The sequence below is a fragment of the Dasypus novemcinctus genome, chromosome 5 (assembly GCF_030445035.2).
Source record: "Dasypus novemcinctus isolate mDasNov1 chromosome 5, mDasNov1.1.hap2, whole genome shotgun sequence".
NCBI lineage: Eukaryota > Metazoa > Chordata > Mammalia > Cingulata > Dasypodidae > Dasypus > Dasypus novemcinctus.
The window spans coordinates 139,012,643-139,026,235 of record NC_080677.1 but is presented as its reverse complement, the minus strand read 5'-3'; the positions used below and the strand labels follow the sequence as shown (position 1 = coordinate 139,026,235).

Genomic DNA, 13,593 nt, shown 5'->3' with positions numbered 1-13,593 from the left:
TCGAGTATGCCAGATTTTTAAAAGTACAGCATTACTAGCTTCCCCCCAAAAGCTAGAAAATACTTTAAAATTAAGATTGGTGTGAAAAAAATTGTTTTTTCAATATATTTATCTAGCAGTAGTTTTTTTTAACAAACAAATTTTATTTATACATATTAATAGAGCATGCAATTCACCCAAGTATACAATCTATGGTATGTGGTATAATTACATAGTTGTGAATTCATCACTTCAATCATTATTAGAGCATTTTCATTATTTCAATAATAATAGGGAAGTGGTTGTGGCTCAAGCCATTGGGATCCTGTCTACTAAGAGGTCCAGGGATCAATTCCTGGGGTCTCCTGGTGAAGGCAAGCTGGCCCATGTGATGAGATGGCCTGAGTGGAGAGCTGGCCTGCACAGAATTGCTGACCTACGTGGAATGTTGGCCAGGGTAGAAAGCTGGTGCAGCAAGATGATGCAACAAAAAGAGACACAGAGGAGAGACAACAAGAGATGCAACAGACCAGGGAGCTGAGGTGGCACAAGAGATTGAGCACCTCTCTTCCACTCTGGAAGATCCCAAGAATGGTTCCTGGTTCCACCTAAAGAGAAGACAAGCAGACACAGAAGAACACACAGCAGATAGACATAGAAAGCAGACAGTGAGGACAAAACAACAGGGGGGAACTGGGGAGAAATAAATAAATAAATAATTTAAAAGTAGTAATAATAAACAAAAAATCAGACAAATAAATAAGAAAATTCTTCGTCTCTCAGTCTCATTGTATGTTTCCCCTGATATACATAGCTGCTATTTCTGGCTATTCTTGCACAATTATTTATTTATTTATCAAGCTGTTTTATTGAGATATATTCACATAGCTTAGAATCTATCTAAAGTATATAATCAGGGAAGCGGACATGACTCAACTGATAGAGTGTCTGCCTATTACATGGAGGGTCCAGGGTTCAATCCCCAGGGCCTCCTAACCCGTGTGGTAGGCTGGCCTACATGCAGTCCTGCCACGCGCAAGGAGTACTGTGTCACGCAGGGGTGCCTCTGTGTAGGGGTGCCTCATGCACAAGGAGTGCACCCCACAAGGAGAGCCGCCCTGCATGAAAAAAATTACAGCCTGGCCAGGAGTGGCACTGCACACACAGAGAGCTGACACAGCAAGATGACACAAGAAAAAGACACAGTTTTCTGGTGCCACCTGATAATGCAAGCAGATGCAGAAGAACACACAGTGAATGGACACAGAGAGCAGACAGCGGGGCAGGGGAAGGGAAGAGAAATAAAATAAAATAAATCTTTTTTTAAAAAGTGTATAATCCATGGCTTTTAGTATAATCACAAAGTTGTGCATTTATCATCACAAAAAAATTTAGAGTTATATCATTACCCCAAAAAGAAAAACTCCACACCCCTTAGCATGCCTTCCCTAGCCCTATATAACCACTAATCAAATTTGATCTTTATAAATTGATTTATATTTACATTTTTTTGTAAATGGAGTCATACAATAACGTTACACAGTATATTTCATAGTAAAGCAATCATACAGTATTTGTCCTTTTGTATCTAGCTTGCTACACTCAACATAATGTCCTCCAGGTTCATCCATCTTGTCATATGCTTTACAATTCCACTTCTTCTTACTGCTGCATAATATTCCATCGTGTGAACGCACCGCATTTTGTTTGTCCATTCATCAGATGATGGACACTTGGGTTGTTTCCAACTTTTGGCAATCATGAATAATGCTGTTATGAACAATGGTGGGCAGATATCTATTCATGTCACTGCTCTCAGTTCTTCTGGATATATACCCAGTAGTGGTATTGCTGGGTCACGTGGCAAATCTGTATTCTTTGGTAACTGCCAAACAGTCGTCCACAGTGGCTGTACCATTCTGCATTACCACCAACAGTGAACGTGTTTCTATCGCTCCACATTGTTTCCAACACTTACAGTTTTCTGACTTTTTAATAGTGGCCATTCTGATTGGTGTGAAATAATACCTCATTGTAGTTTTGATTTGCATTCACCTAATTATTAATGATGTTGAAGATTTTTTCATATATATATTATCGCCATTTGTATTTCTTCTTTAGACAAAAGTCTACTCAAGTGTTTTGCATATTTTTTAATCAGGTCATTTGTCTTTTTACTGTAGAGTTGTAACATCTCTTTATATATCATGGATATTAAACCCTTATCAGACATGGGACTGCCAAATATTTTCTCCAATTGAGTTGGCTGCCTTTTCACCCTTTTGACAAAGTCCTGTGAGGTGCAACAGTGTTTAATTTTGAGGAGGTTCCATTTATCTATTTTTTCTTTTGTTGCAAGGTCCAAGTACCACCATTTACCACAAGATCTTTAAAATGTTTCCCTACATTTTCTTGTGGTAGTTTTATGGTTCTAGTGTTTATTTTTAGGTCTTTGATCCATTTTGAATTGATTCTTCTATAGGAAGTGAGATAGGGGTTCTCTTTCATTCTTTTGTTATAGATATCCAGTTCTCCCAGCACCATTTGTTGTAGAGAGTATTTTGTCCCATTAACATGGGTTTGGTAGGTTTGTCAAAAACCAGTTGGCTGTGGAAGTGAGGGTTTATTTCTGGACTCTCAACTTTGTTCTGCTGGTCAATGTGTCTATTCTTATGCCAGCGCATGCTGTTTTGACCTCTGTAACTTTGTAATCTGTTTCGAGGTCAGGCAGTGAATTTCCTCCCATGTTGCTCTTTTGTCTTAGAATTTTTTCGGTTATTCAGGTGCACTTTCCCTCCAAATGTATTTGGTATTTGCCTTTTGTTTCTGTAAAATAGGCTGTTGAAATTTTGATTGGTATTGCATTGAATCTATAAATCAGTTTCAGTAGGACTGACATCTTCACAATATTTAGTCTTCCAATCCATGAACACAGAATGTCCCTCCATTTGTTTAGGTCTTCATTGATTATTTTTACCATTTCTTTTTAGTTTTATGCATATAGTTCCTGTACTTTATTGGTTAAATTAATTCATAGGTATTTGAATCTTTTTGTTGCTATTGTAAATGGAATTTCCCCCCAATTTCCTCCCCAGCTTGTTCAGTACTAGTGTACAAAAACATTGCTGAGTTTTGTGTGTAGCTCTTGCATCTTGCCACTTTGCTGAAGTCATTCATTAGCTCAAGTAGCTTTGTCATAGACATTTCAGAATTTTCTAAATATAGATCATGTCATCTGCAACTAGTGAGAGTTTTACTTCCTCTTTTCCTATTTGGATGCCTTTGATTTTTTTTCTTGTCTAATTGCTCTAGCTAGAACTTCTAGTACAATGCTGAATAACATTGGTGACAGTGGGCATCCTTGTCTTGTTCCTGATCTTAGAGGGAAAGCTTTAAATCTTTCCCCACTTCATACGAGGCTGACCATGGGTTTTTCATATATGCCTTTTTTTCATATTGAGGAATTTTCCTTCTACTCCTATGTTATGAAGTGTTTTTATCAAAAAAGGATGTTGAATTTTGTTGAATGTCTTTTCTGTGTTGATTGAGATGCTTATGTGTTTTTTTCCTTCAATTTGTTAATGTGGGGTATTATGTTGTTTGATTTTCTTATGTTGAACCAGCCTTGCATACCAGGAATAAATCCCACTTGGTCGTGATGTATAAGTCTTTTGATAGGCTGTTGGATTCAATTTGCAAGTATTTTGTTGAGAATTTTTGCATCTATGTTCATTAGAGAGATAGGTCTGTAATTTTTTTTTCTTGTAATGTCTGTCTGGTTTTGGTATTAGGATGATGTTGGCTTCATAAAATGTGTTGTGCAGTTTTCCCTCCTCTCCAATTTTTTGAAAGAGTTTAACAGGATTGGTGCTAATTCCTTTTGAAATGCTTGGTAGAATTCACCTGTGAAGCCATCTGGTCCTGAACATTTCTTGTTGGGATATTTTTGATGACAGATTCAATCTCTTTAAATTTTATTGGTTTGTTAAGTTCTTGTATTTCTTGTAGCATCAGTGTAGGTGGTTTGTGTATTTCTACAAATTTGTCTGTTTCATCTACGTTGTTCAATTTGTTGGCATACAGTTTCTCATAATATCACTTACGATCCTTTTTTATTTCTGCAGAGTCAGTTGTAACTTCTCTCTTTCCTTTATGATTATATTTATTTGCATCTTCTCTCTTTTTTTCTCTGTTAGTCTAGCTAGGGGTTTGTCAATTTTATTGATCTCAAAGAATGCGCTTTTGGTTTTGTTAATTTTCTTTATAGTATTTATGTTCTCAATTTCATTTATTTTTGTTCTAATCTTTATTATTTCTTTCCTTCTGCTTGCTTTGGAATTGGTTTGCCATTCTTTTTCTTGTTTCTCTAAATCTTTCAGTTTAGCTTGTTCTTTTTTTATTTTTATTTTATTATTTTCTTCTTTTTTTTTTTCAGTTTGAAAGTAGTCATTGTATTAACTGACCAGGTTACAAAAATAATAATGGTAGAACCTTAGTTCATCCTTCTAATAAGCCTATTGATCTGGTCTTCCCAGTTGCCAGCATCTCCCCCTTCTACAAAATGGGTTTTCCTTTTCTTCATTCAACCTCTGGGAGAAGATAATTTGAAGGGCCACAGGAAGTTGTTTGATACTTTGAAGCATTTCCCAACAGTATAGATCTCATGAATCAGATCTTCCATGCAGATGATGCCATATTTACCAAGAGATTGTGCAATCAATGAGTTTTTTGTCAAGGCTTCTTGTTGATCTTGCCACAACCACATTTACAGATCAGTTCATTCACTGATTTCAGATTTGGGTACCCCCATGCAATATATGGTTCCACAATTCTTAGCATGTTAATTGAGGCCTTATTGAACTTAACAAAGGTGCTATTGAAGATCTGGTGAAGGCAAAGAAGCTGCAACACTTTTTGGACATTTGGACTCACACCATTAATACTTCTGATCCTAATGACAAATGCCAATTTGGGTTCTGCAGGAACATAGAAGTTGCCAGCTTTTCTTGCCATTCTAATCATTCTAATCTCAGTCCTGTACATCTGCCTATATTCTTTGTGAGAGTGCCTAGCTTTTTCATAGATAAGCTTCCTCCTTGCCTTCCAAAGCATCTTTTGGGCAAACTTCTTTCTCAAATGCTTGATCTTCAGTTCAGCAAAATTCCTTTGTTTTTTCTTAAGAGTTTCTGGCATAGCTGGGACCTTCTTCTTCTCTTCAACACCCTCCATGGTTCCAGCTGGAAAAGAGCTCTTCTTTTTTAAAATGGGCATTTAGGGCTATAAATTTCCCTCTCAAAACTGCCTTCAGTGTATCCTCTAAGTTTTGATACATTGTGTTCTCATTTTCATTTTTTTCAACATATTTACTGATTTCACTTGCAATTTCTTCTTTGACCCAATGGTTATTTAGGAGTGTGTTGTTTAGCCTCCACGCACTTATGAATTTACCTCTTTCCTGTCTATGTTGACTTCCAGTTTCATTCTATTATGTTCTGAGAAAGTGTTTGTAAAGCAAATGCTTTTTTCTTAATTGCTATTAGTAAGGACCACCAGAAACAGTTTGCTTTCAGCTGGCAAGGCTCCTTGTGTGTGGGGCTCCCCTACACAGGGGACACCCCTGCGTGGCACAGCACTCCTTGTGCACCTCAGCACTGTGTGTGGTCCAGCTTCACACAGGTCAAGGATGTCCTGGGTTCGAACCACAGACCTCCCATGTGGTAGGCGGATGCTCTATCTGTTGGGCCAAGTCTGCTTCCCTGTATTATCTCTTTATATAACATGGATATCTAACCTTTATTATATATGTGGTTTTCAAATATTTTCTTTGATTGAGTAAGCTGTCTTTTTACTTTCTTGACAGTCTTTTGAAGAACAAAAGTGATTAATTTTGAGGATGTCCCATTTATCTATCTTTTCTTTTGTTTCTTTGCTTTGGGTGTAAGGTTTAAGAAAATACTGCCTACCAGAAGATCTTTAAGATCCTACATTTTCTTCCAGGAGTTTTATGGTTGTACCTTTTATATTTAGGGCCTTGATGCATTTTGAGTTAATTTTTGTATAAGGTGTGAGGTAGGGGGCTCTCTGTCTTTCTTTTGGTTATGGATATCCAGTTCTTCTAGCAATATTGGCTGAATAGACTGTTCTGGCCCAGCGAGTGGGCTTGACATCTTGTCAGAAATCACTTGACCATAGATGTGAGAGTCTATTTCTGAGTTCTCAGTTTGGTTCTATAGGTCAATCTGTCTATTTTTATGTCAGCACCATGTGGGCTTTTTTTTTTTTTTTTTCCACTACTATAGCTAAGTAATATCCTTTAAAGTCAGGAAGTGAGAATCTTCCAACCTTGTTTTTTGAAAGCTATTTTAGAGTATTCAGGGCCCCTTACCCTTCCAAATAAATTTGATAATTGGCTTTCCCATTTCTGCAAAAGGATGTTGGAATTTTTATTGGTACTGCATTGAATCTATAAATCAGTTTGGGTAGAACTGACATCTTAACCATATTTAGTTTCCAGTCCATGAAAATGGAATGTCCTTCCATTTATTTAAGTCTTCTGCCATTTCCTTTAGCAATGTTTTGTAGTTTTGTGAATATAAGTCCTTTATGGCCTTAGTTAACGTTATTCCTAAATATTTGATTCATTTAGTCACTATTACAAATGGAATTTTTTTCTGATTTCCTCCTCAAATTGGTCTTCAGCATTGTATAGAAATGCTACTGATTTATGTGTTTTAATCTTGTACTCTGCCACTCACTGAACTTGTCTATTAGTTCTAGCAGCTTTGTTGTAGATTTTTCAGGATTTTCTAGACATAGGATCATATCATCAGCAAATACCAAAGTTTTACTTCTTTCTTTCCTATTTGGAAGAAATAAAATAGGTGCATTTTATTTCTTTATTTATCCTAGTTGCTCTAGCTAGAACTTCTAGCACAATACTGAATAACAGTGGTGACAGTTGGCATCCTTGTTTTTTTTCCTGATCTCTGTGGAAAATCTTTCAGTTTTTCACTGTTGAGTACAGTGCTAGCTGTAGGTTTTTCATATAAGCACTTGACCATATTGTGAAAGTGTCCTTCTATTCCTGTCTTGTGGAGAGTTTTTATCAAAAAAACTGTATTTTGTATTTTGTCAAACACATCAATCTGCATCAATTGAGACAATAATTTTTTTTCTTCTTTAATTTACTATCCTGGCTTATTATAATAGTTGATTTTCTTGTGTTGAAAAACTTTTGCATATCTGGAATAAAACTGATTTGCTCATGGTGTCTAATTCTTTTCATGTGCTTTTGGGTTTTGTTGCAAGTATTCTGTTGAGGATTTTTGCATCTATATTCATTAGAGATACTGGAATGTGAATTTCTTTTTTCATAGTATTTTTATCTGGCTTTGGTATTAGGGTGATGTTAGCTTCATAGAATGAATCTGGTAACATTCTTTTCTGTTCAATTTTTTTGGAAGAGCTTGAGCAAGATTGGTATTAGATTATCTTTTAATGATTGTTAGATTTCACCTGTGAAGCCATCTCGTCTTGGGCTTTTATCTTTGGTAGGTTTTTTTTTATTTTAATATTTGTTTATTTATTCATTTCTTTCCCCTTCCCCACCCCCTCACCCCAGTTGTCTATTTTCTGTATATATTTGCTGCATGTTCTTCTTTGTCCGCTTCTGTTGTTGTCAGTGGCATGGGAATCTGTGTTTCTTCTTGTTGCATCATCTTGCTGTGTCAGCTCTCTGTGGGTGCGGTGCCATTCCTGGGCAGGCTGAACTTTCTTTTGTGCTGGGTGGCTCTCCTTACAGGGCGCACGCCTTGCACGTGGGGTTCCCCTATGCAGGGACTCTCTTGCATGGCACTGGTAGGTTTTTGATGACTGTTTCAATCTCTTTACTTGTGATTGGTTTGTTGAGGCCTTCTACTTATTCTAGGATCAGTGTAGGTTTTTTGTTCCTAGGAATTTGTCTGTCTCATTTACATTGTATAGTTTATTGGTGTACAGTTGTTCATAGTATCCTTTTCTGATCTTTCTTATTTCTGCGGGGGTGGGGTGAGGTGGTAATGCTCCCCTCTCATTTCTGATTTTACTAATTTGCATCTTCTCTCTGTTTTTCTTTGTCAGTCTAGCTAAGAGTTTATCAATTTTCTTGTTTTTTTTTCTCTCTCTCTTCTTCTTCTTCTTTTGGTTCTTTTTTTTTTTTTTTAAAGATTTATTTTTTATTTATTTCTCTCCCCTTTCCTGTCCCCCCTCCTCCAGTTGTCTGCTCTCTGTATCCATTCACTGTGTGTTCTTCTGTGTCTGCTTATATACTTGTCAGTGGTACTGGGAATCTGTGTCTCTTTTTGTTGCATCATCTTGCTGCATCAGCTCTCCATGTATGTGGTGCCACTCCTGGGCAGGCTGAACTTTCTTTTGCACTGGGCAGCTCTCCTTACGGGGCACACTCCTTGTGTGTGGAGCTTCCCTACATGGGGGACACCCCTGTGTGGCATAGCACTACTTGCACGCATCAGCACTGAGCGTGGGCCAGCTCATCACATGGGTCAGGAGTCCCTGGGTTTGAACCCTGGACCTCCCATGTGGTAGGCAGACACTCTATCCATTGAGCCAAATCTGCTACCCCTCTTTCAGTTCTTGATTTCATTTATTTTGCTCTGATCTTTTTCTTTCCTTTGGCTTGGGTTGGGTATAGTGTTCTATTCTTTCTCTAGTTCCTCCAGATGTGCAGTTAGGTCTTCAATTTTTCAGCTCTTTCTTATTTTTTAACATAAGCTTTGAGGGTTATAAATTTCCCTCTCAGCACTGCCTTTTTGGTGTCCCAATTGATGCATTGTGTTTTGATTTTCATTCATCTCAAGATACTTACTGAATTCTCTTGCAATTTCTTCTTTGACTCACTGATTGTGTTGTTTAATCTCTATATATTTATGAATTTTCCCTTTTTCTATCTGTTATTGATGTCCAGTTTCATTCTGTTATGATCAGAGAAAGTGTTTTGTATAATTTCAGTCTTTTAAAAATTATTGAGACCTGTCTTGTGACCCAACATATGATCTGTTCTGGAGAGGGAACCATGAGCTTTTGAAAAGAATGTATACCCTGCTATTTTGGATAGTAGTGCTCTATAAATGCCAGTTAGGTCTAGTTTATTTATTTTATATTATTCAAGCTCTCTGTTTCTTTATTTATCCTCTTAGATGTTTTATCCAATACTAAGAGGAGTGTAATGAAGTCTCAAACTATTATTTGTAGAGATGTCTGTTTCTCCCTTCAGTTTTGTGAGTGTGTGCATCATGTATCTTGGGGGACCCAAGTTAGGTGCATAAATATTTATTATAATTATTTCTGCTTGGTGAATTGCCCCTTTTATTAATATATTATGCCCTTTTCCATCCCTTATGACAATTTTGCATTTAAAATCTATCTTGTCTGATATTAGTATTGCTACTCCAGATCTTTTTTGGTTACTGTTTGTGTGGAATCTCTTTTTCCAACCTTTCATTTTCAACCTGGTTGTGTATTTACTTCTGAGGTGAGTCTCTTATATACAGCATACAGTTGGCTCATATATTTTATCCATTCTATCAGTCTGTCTTTTGATTTGGGAGTTCAATCCATTAGGCACTGACATTCAGTGTTTTTACTGTAAAGGCATTACTGACTTTATCCAATTTCTTTGATTTTCTGTTGTCAGAGCTTACTATTTTCTTTTTACACTTTAATTCACCCTTCCTAATAATCTTCATTTCTACACTCTTCTCCAAATCTCTCATCCTTGTTTTTTAAATTTCAGGTTGTAGCACTCCCTTTAGTATCTTTTGTAGTTCTGGTCTTTTGGTAGCTTACTTTCCTAGTTTTTGTTTGTCTGTAAAGACTTTAACCTCTTCATCATTTTTGAAGGAAGGCTTTGCTGGATACAGAATTCTTGGCTGGCAGTTTTTCCTCTTTCATTTCCTTTAATACATCAAACCACTTTCTTTACTCCTCCGTGGTTTCTGATGAGAGGTCTGCACTTAATCTTATCGAGTTTCCTTGTATATGATGCTTTGCTTTTCTCTTGCTGCTTTCAAAATCCTCTCTTTATCTCTGATACTTGTCATTCTGAATAGTAGGTATCTCACAGTCTAATTTATTCTCTTTGGGGTGCAATGTCCTTCTTGGATATTATAGTTAAGTCTTTCATAAACATTGGGGAGTTTTCAGTCATTGCATCCTCAAATATTCTTCCTGCCCCTTTTCCATTCTTTTCTCCTTCTGGGACATGAATAATGCATATGTTTGTGTGTTTCACATTGTCATTCAATTACCTGATACCCTGTTCCATTTTTTTCCATTATCTTCTCTTTCTGCTATTCTGTATTTTTCAGTTCAGATGTTTGATCTTTGAAATCACAAATTCTTTCTTCAAGCAATTCAAATCTGCTCTTACATGCCTCTAATGTGTTTTTAATCTCATCCATCGTGCCTTTCATTCCCATAAACTCTATTGCTTTACTTTGCAGGTATTCAAATAGTTCCTTATGTTCTCCCATTGTCGTCTTCTTTTTTTCTTCACTGCCTTCTTAATATCCTTTATATCTTTTGTCATATTTTCCCTCAATTCTTTGGATTTATTTAGGAGACTTTTGTAATCATAATTGAATAGTTCCCTTAAATCTTATATCTCCTCAAGATATTTTGCTTGTACCTTTAGTTGGGCCATCTCTTCCTGTTTCCTTGTATGGCTTATAATTTTTTGCTGAAATCTTGGCATAGGATTATGTTGGTGAGTTTACTCTGATAGTTTATTTCTTTCCCTTGCCTAGTGTTTTTTTTTTTTCATGGCTCTTCTTTGATTTTTGGTTTAGCTTATTGTGAGTCTTTAAAATTGCCAAGCTTACTTATCAAAATTGGGTGCAGATTTTCTCCCAACAATTGTGACTAAGAGAGACCTAAAAGCAATTTTTCTCCTTGTAGTTTCCTGGCTGGCTAGTAGAGTCATTCACTGGCAAACTCTCCACTCAGGTGTTATGTCAACCCCCACTTCCCTGTGTTTCTTGTCTGGCCAGAACCAAGATCCAAAGCAGGCTTTGCTGGCAATTTCACTGAAGAGAAACCACTCTTTGCCATCTGACACACCCTCCTTCTTCTCATGGAGGAATACATCTGTTCCCTTCTCAGATGGCTGCAGTGAGCCAGGGGTTTTATCCAGGCTGTATATCTTGTGGATGGGGGATGGATAACCTTCCCGGCAACTGTGGGGGTTTAGTAACTTATAGTTGTTGTTCGGGTTCTTCCTCTTTTTGTCCCTTGCCCTCCTGGGAGTAGTGCAGCACTGTCCTGGTCTGCTGACCCCCAAATCAGGTCCCCTGGATAGTGTATTAGTCAGGGTTCTCTAGGGAAACAGAATCAACAAGAAATATCTGCCAGCAATATGCGATTCTATAAGAATCTCTCATGCAGCTGTGGGGATGCGCAAGTCCAGGTTCGGTAGGCAGGTTGCAACCAGGGGCTGCAATGAAAGTCCAGTGAAGGTTCTTGATGAGTTCTGGGAGATGTTGGCTGTCCAAAGATGAGCTTGGAAATTCTCTCTCAATACTGGAATCACTTCCCCTTTTAAGGCATTCAACTGATTTGGTTAAGTGTCACTCATTGCTGGTGGCAATCTCCCTGATTGATGTAGTTATAACCAGCTATCTATGATTTACCACTGCAGTAAAGTCAATGGTGACTGAAGTCAATAAATGCCCTTGTATTGCAGTTAGCCCAGTGCTTGCTTGACCAAACAACTGGGCACAATTACCTGACTGAATTGACACAATAGCCTAAAGCCTAAAGTTGTCAACTTGGCAACCATATACATTACTTTAAGCCATATTTAGTCTCTAAGCAAAAACAATAACAGGTGTGCATGTACATGTATTTCTGCCTAACAATGTTCAACTTTCCTGTGTACAACCAGAAATGCATTAATTCCATACAGGATAGGGTGCAAGTTCTTGGGTAATATTCACTCTCAAACTTGACATCCTCAAATATTATGACATGAAACAGATACAACTTGTTATATGACAAGGGGAAAGTTTGGGGAAGAAGAAAAAGAAATTGTTTTAATTTTTTAAAAAATTAAAAAATTTTTTTCATGTGTTTCTCCACCATGAATCCTGGTTGTTGGAAAAACAACACCATTGAGTGGATGCTGATTTAAAGCATACACAGCCTCCTGGAGAATATTACCCCAGCCCTGCAAGGTATTGCCACCTAGTTGGTACCGTAATTGAGTCTTCAAAAGGCCATTCCACTGTTCTCTCAATCCAGTTGCTACAGGGTGATGGGGAACATGGTAAGACCAGTGAATTCATGGACGAGTGCCCATTCCCACACATCATTTGCTGTGAAATGGGATCCTTGATCAGAAGCAATGCTATGTGGAATGCCGTGGTGGTAGGTAAGATATTCGGTAAGTCCACGGATGGCAGTTTTGGAAGAAGCACTGCATGCAGGAAATGCAAACCCATATCCAGAGCATGTGTCTATTCCAATTAAAACAAATCACTGCCTCTTTCATGGTGGAAGTGGTCCAATGTAGTCAACCTGCCACCAGGTAGCAGGCTGGTCACCTCGAGGAATGGTGCCATATCAGGGCTGAGTGTGGGTCTCTGTTGCTGGCAGATTGGACACTCAGCAGTGGCTGTAGCCAAGTCAGCCTTGGTAAGGCAAGTCCATGTTGCTGAGCCCATGCATAACCTCCATCCCTACCTCCATGGTCACGTTATGCATGAGCCCACTGGGCAATGACAGGAGTGGCTGGGGAAAGAGACTGAGCATTAGCCACAGAGCAGGTCATTTTATCCACTTGATTATTAAAATCATCCTCTGCTGAAGTTACCCTCTGGTGAGCATTCACGTAGGACACAAAAATTTTCATGTTTTTGCCCACTCAGAAAGGTCCATCCACATACCTCTTCCCCAGATCTCTTTGTCACCAATTTTCCAATCATGTTCCTTCCAAGTCCTTGATCATCCGTCCAAACCGTTGGCAACAGCCCATGAATCAATGTACAAATACACCTCTGGCCATTTCTTCTTCCAAGCAAAATGAACAAACAGGTGAACTACTCGAAGTTCTGTCCACTGGGAGGATTTGCCTTCACCACTGTCCTTCAGGGATGTTCCAGAAAGAGGCTGCAGTGCTGTAGCTGTCCACTTTCAGATGGTAAGTGCATATCATGCAGAACCACCTGTAAACCAGGCCTGAGTTTTCTCTTCCTCAGTCAACTGATTGTAAGGGAGTCCCTGAGAGGCCAAAGTTGAGGACTGGGAAAAAGAAGGTAACATGGCAGGGGTAGTGACCATGGGCATTTGGTCTACATGCTCATGTAACTTATTTGTGCCTTCCGGACCTACTCAAGCCCTATCTCATATATACCACTTCCACTTTATTATGGAGTGCTGCTGTGTAACTTTATGGCTTGGTGGGTTGGACAATACCCAGCTCATGATAGGCAACTCAGGTCTTATGGTAACTTGATGGCCCATGGTTAAGTTTTCATTCTCTACTAAGGCCCGGTAGCAATCAAAAGCTGTTTCTCAAAAAGGGAGTAGTTATCTGCAGAGGATGGCAGAGATTTGCTCCAA

General features: G+C 38.2%; 1 pseudogene; it reads right to left on the bottom strand.

Annotated features, from left to right (window-relative positions):
- Positions 1-4,440: 4,440 nt before the first annotated feature.
- LOC101435868 (large ribosomal subunit protein uL30 pseudogene) lies at positions 4,441-5,208 on the bottom strand (annotated as a pseudogene).
- Between the last annotated feature and the right edge of the window lie 8,385 nt (positions 5,209-13,593).